Raw genomic sequence first — 9582 nt, 5'->3', positions numbered from 1 at the left:
CCTGTCCATGGCAAAGAATGTGAACCACTGCTAGAGGACGCTCCAGGTCCACTAATATTTTGTGACTGCTGCTGTGAATTCTGTGCAGCATTACCATTTTGTGCATCTACATCATCAATCACATTTACTGGTTTATACTAGCTACTCATGTCATAAAAAACAACATCTCTGCTCACTGTAAACTTACGAGTAGAAGGGTTATAGCATCTATACCCTTTTTGCTGCAGAGAGTAACCAATAAAGATGCACTTCTCAGCTTTGGGATCCAACTTGGATCTCAACTCATCTGGCACATGTACATAGGCAATGCAACAAAAAATTTTCAAATGAGAAGTATCTGGTTTCCTACCAGTATACCTCTCCTCTGGAGTCATCCCATGTATTGCTGCACTGGGAGTCCTGTTCATTATATAGACTGCTGTAGCAACTGCTTCAGCCTAATAAAAATCTGGCAGGTCTTTTTCATTGAGCATGGCACGAGATACCTCTCCAATATGCCTATTTTTCCTTTCTGCAACTCCATTTTGTTGTGGGGTATGACTGCATGAATATTGCTGCTTTATGCCATGCTCTTGCAGGAACCTTGCAAACTCATTTGAGAGGTACTCTCCCCCTCCATCTGACCTTAGGCATTTTATTTGCAGGCCTGTTTCTTTTTCAACCATAGCTTTAAGAGTTTTGAAATGCCCAAAAACTTCACTTTTCTTTTTCATAAAATACACCCAAACTTTTCTGCTATAGTCATCAATAAAAGTGACAAAATAATGACAGCCTCCAAGAGATGCAGCTTTAGTAGTCCACACATCAGAGTGGATTAATTCCAATGGCTTCTTACTCTCTTGAACATGTCTAGGAAATGGTTTCCTTGCCTGTTTTCTAAACTGACAGGCTTCACATACCTTATGCATTTCTGCAACCTTGAATTTAGGCAATCCTGCAATAATATTTTGGGCCTGCATTGATTTAAGTCGCTGTACATTAACATGACCAATGCGTTTATGCCAGATATCAATATCTGCAACTACACCGGTCCCATATGCAAACATTGCTGCACTCAATTCAGACATGTCTGCATCCAATGTAAACATTCTGCCCTTCTTCTTTCCTTTTGCTATCAAGCGACCTTTATTTTTGATATCCTCAACAAAGCATCCATGAGGATTAAATCTGACCTGCAAGCCATGTTCAACCATTTAACCAACAGAAACTAGATTCTTGGTGATATTCGGGACATGAAATACATCGGACAGGTATTTCTTTTTCCCATCCTGCATAGACAAAGGAATTTTTCCAATCTGCACAATAGGATGTGCAGTATCGTCACCAGTCTCCACAAATCCTGGTTTTTTCATTTTCCTTGCATCCTCCATCCATTCTGCATGACCTGTCATGTGGTTTGATGCACTTGAGTCAACATACCATACATCATTGCTTTCTTTTGCACTTGTCACAGAATTGTTCATGTGCTGCACCATAAACAAATGCTCATTTCTGTCATCACCCTGTCTGCTAGAAGATGCATAATTCCCTTGTTGCAGTTTTCCATTCATGATGTCATTCTGCTTTTTATAGCAGTCTTTAGCCATATGACCCATTTTACCACAGTAGTAGCATTCAACATTGCTGTTTGCATTTTGGCCTCTTTGCCATCCACCACGACCTCTTTGGCTCCCCCTGCCTCTAGAGTTACCACGTCCTCCTCCATAGGACTGGTTTGCTGCATATTCTGATTTCTACCACGGCCTCCAAATCGGCCTCCTCTACCTCTGCCTCTACCTCTTCCAGCATTTGAGTAGAAGACAGCTTCTTTCGAAGTTCCTCCTGAAGAAGATGCACCACCATTTCTCTGCTCCTCAGAAATTAGAAGAGCAATCAACTCCTCAAAATCAGGAAATCTTTCACGAACTGAAATGGATGTTCGAAACTGTGCATAATCCTTTCCTAGACCATTCAAGGTCACAGAAACTAAATCATCATCTTCCACTGGCGACCCAATGGAAGCAAGTGCATCTGCAATCTTCTTCACCTTCATGTGGTAGTCATTGATGCTCATATTTTCTCTTTGCACATTATGCAACTCTTGCTTGAGCTGCATTTTCCTGGCTTGCGTATTTGTGCTATACATTTTTGACAAAGTATCCCATGCCTCCTTTGGCGTACTTGCATCCTGAATATGCACAATTATAGAGTCTGAAATACTGATAGACAGCTAGTACATAACTTTCCTGGCTCTCTCATGCCATGCTTTAAATGCCTGCATTTGTTGTTGATTGGGAACATCAGGAAGAATTGGTTCTTCTTCATTTCCTGCAACAAATTCCCAATATCCTTTTCCCATAAGGAAATTCGTCATTCTAAACTTCCATGCCTGGAAGTTGTTCTTGTCAAGCTTTTCAGTTACAATCTGTGAAAGAGAATCAGACGCCATTACAAAACACTGCAAAAAATTCTGTCACTGCAAAAAGACTCAGCTTCACCCTCATAAGGGCAAATCTGTAAAACTGGTGAAAGTGGTATTTGACCACACAGTCACTTCCTAGTGATGATTTTGCATAAACAGGAACCAAGGATGATTCTGAAACTCCCAATGTCTCTGCGCACAAGCATACGATGCAATTTCTACTGTAACTTTTCACCGACCTGTAGAACAGTGGTCGTGTAGCATAAAACTGGGCCTTTTTTTGAGTGCGTGCAGAAAACTTCTGCCTCCAAAATAGGCCCCGAAATGGCCTCAAATAAAAAAAACAAGGTTGCCAAGGGCTAAAGCCCTTACCCGCAGCATATACTGCCCTCTTGCTTCACCGCGAAGGGCGTCTCAACCTGAGACAATGCACTCCTGCACTTTTCGGCTATGCTACCTGCAGAGATCTGCTCCCAAAACAGAAAATGAAAGCAACACTGCTCCTCTTACCAGAACACCGCGAGCTTGGCTTGCTTTCTTGAGCTCCTTACCACGAACAAGGCTCTGATATCATGTCAAGATTGTGGGAGAGAAGGAAGGAGTCTCACTTGTAGCTTTCTTGCTTGCGCAATGGGGGAATACACACAGAGGTGGAGGCTGAAAACAGTTTTCCTCTTCTTAGTTGTGTAAGCCAAAAAGAAAGTCTAGTACAAAGAAATAGAAGAACCCTATATATGGGTCTCAAAACCAAACTCAACTAACTAAGGTGGCATACTAACTGAGCCACGAACTAGAGTAGATAAGAATAGCTATCATGTAGCTATTATTTATGGGCGGTGTATCAACCGCGTCTGCAACTGACAAGTCGGTGACATAAATACACAACGGTCACCCTGGCATATCACGAGTGGAGCTCGATATCTCAACAGCTGTGCCCTTCAGGTACCTCATGATACCCTTCACAGCATCCCAATGTTTCTTGCCAGGTGTAGCCATATAATGTGCCACAATCCCAACTGCAAAAGCAATATCTGGACGGGTGGCTATCATGGCATACATAAGATTGCCCACGGGCTGATGCATAGGGAATCTTGGCAATCTCGGTCCTCAGCTCATCTGTCTATAGACAATCGACCTGTGAAACCTTCACATGAGAAGGTAATGGATAGCCAATTGGCTTAACATATTGCATATGGAAGCGCTGAAGGACTTTATTAATGTACTCCCTCTGTGAGACAGATAGAGTAGTCCTTGAGATCAATCGCGCATAGAGCCAAGAGAGAGACTCAAAAGTAAGAACTCCAACAACCACAATGTGTGGCCGGGCCTTCCTTTATTCAAACTGTCACTAAAAAATAAAGAATAAGTGACTGTGACAGGCGCCTGCCACCTACAATGTGCAGTGGCAGGTACTGTCAGTGTAGTAATACACAGGTGGCTAGGCAGAGGTGCCTTTATCCCCAACATTGAGTACATAGATTGGGTCTCACCCATAGTCATCATACTAAAGAAGAATGGGAAGATCAAGGTGTGGTTCAACTACAAAAAGGTAAATGCTGCCATGAAGAGAGGTAATTATCCATTGTTGTAAACCAAGCACATGTCGAGAGAGTGGCTGGTGAAGAGGCCTACAGTTTCCTGGACAGCTTCTCGGGGTACAACCAGGTGTAAGTGCACCTTGACGATAGGCACAACATCTCAAGGAACCCACCAATAGGAGAAGATCCCGAGACATAGACAGACGACCAAAGCACAGGGTAGGACCAAGCAAGCGGTGCTAGAGAAGTGGATCTGACCAACTTGCTCAACCTAATCGACAGCTTGGTGGAGCATGAGAACATGATCATGATAGAGGAAAGATCAGACCGTAGGCCAAACGAGGAACTCAACTTAAGAGTTTCTCCAGAGGCAATTCAGTAGCTAGTGAGGAGCTACGATGTGGATACTTGGTATGAGCACCGCGGTAGAATGACATAGGCCATCATAACGGACTTGGAAGGGGAATAGAAGCTAGCCCACAAGGCACTATAAGGCATAGTGAAATACAACCAAGACCAATGTGCTAGGAGCTTAAGGCAGAATGCAGAATTGCACGAGGTATAGCGGGTGCTGAACCTAGCAGGTGGGAATCAGACTAATCATGAGAGAGCCCTGGAAGGAGACTTGACATTGAGTGAGCTTCTCATGAAGCGACTGCTTGACAACACAGCAATGGAGTAGAGTGCTGCAGCACTAGTGAGATCATTACTAGTAAGATTAGGAGCAAACCAAGGCTCTAAGGGCCAGTCTAAAATCCCAATTGTTGCAAAGCAACTCGACAAGTACCAACCCCACCACAATCCATATAGCTTTGTAGAGCAATTGGAGCAAGTCTTTGAGGCCAATGGCATCACCGACTTGACTCAATGCTCTCAAGCATTTGGGCTTTGCTTAGGCAAAAAGGTAGAACTTGGTACACGAGTCTAGATGTCGAAGAATGAGCGGACTTTAACGACCTCAAAAACCTCTTCATTAAGAGATTCTCTGAGCCTGGATACTCTGACAATCTGCTAGTAAGACTGATGAATGTCAAGCAAAAAGAGAAAGATTACATCCGTGACTATGTCACCCATGTGAAGAGCCTCTTTAAGAGAATCCCCATGGGCGAATGACCTACCAAAAGAGTGGTGTCCACCATGTTTATCAGTGGAATACAGAGCGAGGAGCTATATAAGGCCTTGGTAGGCAACTCGAGCTTGCAACGAGACTGGCTAGCTAGGGTGTTTGAAGAGGCCATTCGAGTAGATGACTAGCTGAAAGAGCGGAGCTCCAGGAGCTCAAATTCAGAAGAGACCAACTCGCAGAGTTCAGAGAGAGCGTCGACCTCTAGTGATCAGGTCCAATGGCCCATGACAAAGGGAAAGCCATTGAGACAAACCAAGACTTAGTCGAGGTAAAAATGGAGATAGCCAAACTATAAGATATGCTGAGATGACCAATGCACCCACACGTCCAATGCATGTACTGTGGCAAAAACCACTTGTTGATCGAGTGTCAAGACCCTAGGTCAAAACCTTGCACTAATTGCAGTAGATTCGGTTAGGACATCGCACATTGCAGATTACCGAGAAGACTTTCGTACTCACAACCATACGGCTAGCCATATCTAGCAAGCAGACCCCAACAATTCTTCGGAAGGGGAGTCCCATTGGCCCTACTTGTGCCTAACGACGTTAAACCAGTTGTCTCTAGAATCGACATAAACCCTATAGACATACCTAGACCGCCTGGTCCCTACGTGACCCATCCACGGAGTGATGCTCTAGTCCACTACGTGGAGGAGCCAAATGAGGAAGAGACTTACATATATCCATATGTCTCGCACGACGACAAGGGCAACACAGTCCTTATGGACTATCAACCAGTACCGGTGATGGTGTTAGGAAGAGGCCGAGGTAGAGGCCTAGTAGGGTAGACACAAGATTCAATCATATGTTGGACTTGCGGTCATCCACGGCATGTCTCATCATGTTGTCCTAAAAGGGAGCAACCAAATAGAGACAAGGTAGACCTAAGGTGCTTTGAGTGTCCCAAGCAAAAACCATCCTCAAGTTCAACCAATGTGCCATCTGTCCCATTGGGGCTGTTTGTCATTGAGAACCTGGATGGGGAGGCCACACCTATCCCGTTGCGTGTCATGACCTGAGCACAGACAACATTGCCCGATCCTAGCAACCTTGATGTAGCCTCGATTGCAAAGAAGAGCCGTAGATGGAGAAAGAAGAAATCCGAAGCTAAGATCACATTGAAAACTGAGAGTGCCATGACTTTGCATGCTGGAAAGAAGGTCATTGATGCATAGGCAAAAACCTCAACCCCTAAGACGGCTGAAAAGGGAAGTGCTAAGGTAGGAGAATACCTACATCCGAAGTGCCAACTAGAGGCTATTGAGAAAGTGAAGGAATGGGTAAAAGAGGCCCAAGAGCACCTAAAAGATGCTGAGCCCATCCTAGAGGACGAGATTCTCTCTAGCATGAGCACGCCAGTCTCACCCCCTCTACCAAAACCGAGAGATTTCACCACAAGCAGTACTGCTTAGGCAAGGCCTTGACGCTACAGGCTAGCAAATCAATCAGGGTCATTGGCCTAGACACTTCGGAATAGGAGAAAAACGAGCAGCCAATGAGCTTCTTACCACATTAGTGACCACCCCTGTGACGCTCAGCCTGGGAGACCTGCTTAGGCAGCATTCCACCCTATGCCAAGACTTGACACAGTGGGTTGAAGGATTACGAGAGCAAGCTATTGCAGATCTGCACGACCATGATGCAGGGACACAAATACCGAGTATGACACTGCACTCTGTGCTTAAGTCCTTGCACATTAATGCTTTTTGGGAAGGCACCGAGATGCATGCGGTCTTACCTGTCTTAGACCTAGGTGACACAACGAGAAGGGGATTGTAGATACAGGAGTGGGGGTTAGTGTACTGAGTCACGTAGTGCTTCAGACTTGGGAAAACCTTCCTGTTGAGACCGCCAGGTTCAATGTCACACTAGCAAATGGTATGAGAGTGAAACCATTCAGGGTACTTAAAAGTTGGCTAGTGAAAATCGCAGGCATCTAGTTCTCGGTTGACTTTATATTCATGAAGGGAGTGGACTACGATATCCTATTAGGCCGACCCTCGATGCGAATGCTAGAGTCATCGAAGATTGGGTACGGCTTAATCTTCCTTGGCAATAGAACAGAAGTTGTGAGGGTAGAGATGGACACTTGAAAGACCTCACCAGTCGACTTGAATGCCATCTTCGTGATGCTTAAAGGTAACGCTCAAGTCAAGAAGTCCTATGGGTCCTTGACCAAGTATATCCCATGCTCGGAGGATGAGAGAGACTGGATGCATGTCCTTGCTACGATCGACTTTCCATTCTTAGGTCATGAGGCATATGAGCAAGCCATCAAGATAGTTGGCCAGTCAAAAGACACATCCTTCGTACCAGTCTACATGATGGCAGGAACCCTTCATGGGCGACCTAAACCTACCACATTCCAAGTGCCAAATAACAAGAGGGAACCCAAGAGATTCTGGAGTATTTGATTGGTAAGCTAGTTGGCAATCCAACAACAAACTTCAAGCCACTCCAAGATCTGCTAGACGAACCAAGGTGGCAATGGACCAGGGTGCATGACTTAAACCTCATGTACAATTGGGCCCTAGTCCCCGATCAGAGATAGGAGATATACTAAAACCTAGGAGACGATGAGCAGTCGGATGAAGATGACTCCAATGATGAGTACGAAGACTGTCATTCTTTCAGTGACAAAAGTGAGGATGAGATAGACATGATGGAATATGTCATTGAGGTTCGAGAAATAGAACATATACGAGTGGACTCCAAGTCATAGAAAAAGAGCATCTTTAAGATAGGGCGAGGGGTCATGTGCATGGATTGTGACTAGGGTTGGTTGGAACACATAAGAGCCATAGATTTTGAACAAGCAGGCCTAACCCAACCAGGTACAACACCAGCGCTTAGAATAGAGTCACCCTTTGAGCTGCGACCACCAAGAGAAACCACCTCTTCTAGCGAACACAGTGAGTTCGATTCTGAGTGAGAAGTAAGCTCAGATAGTGATCTAGAAATAGTTAGACCATCCAAGACCACCAAGGGGAACCTACCCATTCACCTGAGGCATAGACGGTTGAAGGAAGAAAGGGAAACCTTGAATCCCTTAAAATGCCAGTTCTGGATGAAATATGGATGCATCCTAGGGCACGTGGTGTTGAAGAATGGCATTGCCACTGACTTCTCGAAAGTCAAGGTTATTGTTGATCTTCTGTCCCCAATCAACTATAAGGGAGACCAATGCTTCTTAGGCCATACAGGGTACTATCGATGGTTTGTGCTGAACTATGTATTGATTGCCAGACCTTTGTACAAGCTGTTGATCGTCGTCGAGTGGACTGAATCATGCCAATGGGTATATGTGGAATTAAAAAAGGATTTGACTATTGCACCGATTCTACGAGCCCCAGATTGGACCGTTACCTTCCACGAGCATATTGATGCTTCGAAATTCACCGTGGGGGCAGTGTTGTGCGAACTTGGTGAACACAACCTTGACTACCCAGTGAGCTTTGCTAGTAGACAACTCACTAAGATTGAAATGAATTACTCGACAACTAAGAGAGAGGGTTTAGCCATGGTATTTGATGTAAAGAAGTTTTGGCATTATCTCTTGGCTATGCCTTTTACTTTCTTTGTGGACCATCAAGCCTTGCTATATCTAGTAAAGAAACCTTGCGCTACAAGATGCATAGCTTGATGGCTCCTTCTGCTTTTAGAATTCGACTTCTTTGTGATTGTACGAAAGGGAAAACATCACTACATGATTGACCACATGTCATGCATCCCCAAGGGAGAGGCCGCTAGAGAAGGCATTGCCGATGAATTGCTAGACGCCCATCTGTTTAACCTTTCCAATGAGAGAGATTTATTCAAAGCTGATCTAATGCCATATTGGGCAGATGACATTGTCCAAATGGTGGAGCACGGACTGCTTGAGAGACCGATAGAAAAAGCCCGACTTAGGTGACTTATCCTCAAAATCCAACCCTATCATTTGATAGTAGGCCAACTATATAGGCTGGGGCAAGACGGGTTGTTGTGTAGATGTGTATGCGAGCATGAGATGCACAATGTGCTTGTAGAGGCGCACATTGGAATTGCTGGAGGGCACTTTAGAGGAGACACGACAGCCCACAAGGTGCTGCAGTCTCAATTGTGGTGGCCCATGCTTTTTCGCAATGCAGTACGATTCTTCAAGCATTGTGACGAGTGTTAGCAGACAAAGGTCCTGATTCGCAAGGATCAAATGGAGTTGACCCCAATCATTGCATGACAACCCTTTGAAAAATGGGGGATTGACTTCATAGGACCCATTAGTCATGCGGCACAGTATTCGCACGCCAAATATATCATTGTGACCATAGACTACCTAACCAAATGGGCAGAAGTGAGAGTGACAGGAAAGAATGACACTAGAATGACTACCAAGTTCTTATGGGAGCAAGTGATCTCATGATTCAGCTGCCCCATCGAACTAGTCAGTGACTAGGACACACACTTCATCAATGAAGTGATAGCGCATCTTCTATCCACCTTTCTAATTATCCATTGAAAATTCTCTCCATACTA

Source organism: Lygodium microphyllum, chromosome 14 (assembly GCF_053477565.2).
Source record: "Lygodium microphyllum isolate KBCC chromosome 14, Lygodium_microphyllum_v1.1.10, whole genome shotgun sequence".
Classification (NCBI taxonomy): domain Eukaryota; kingdom Viridiplantae; phylum Streptophyta; class Polypodiopsida; order Schizaeales; family Lygodiaceae; genus Lygodium; species Lygodium microphyllum.
This window is presented reverse-complemented; position numbering follows the sequence as displayed.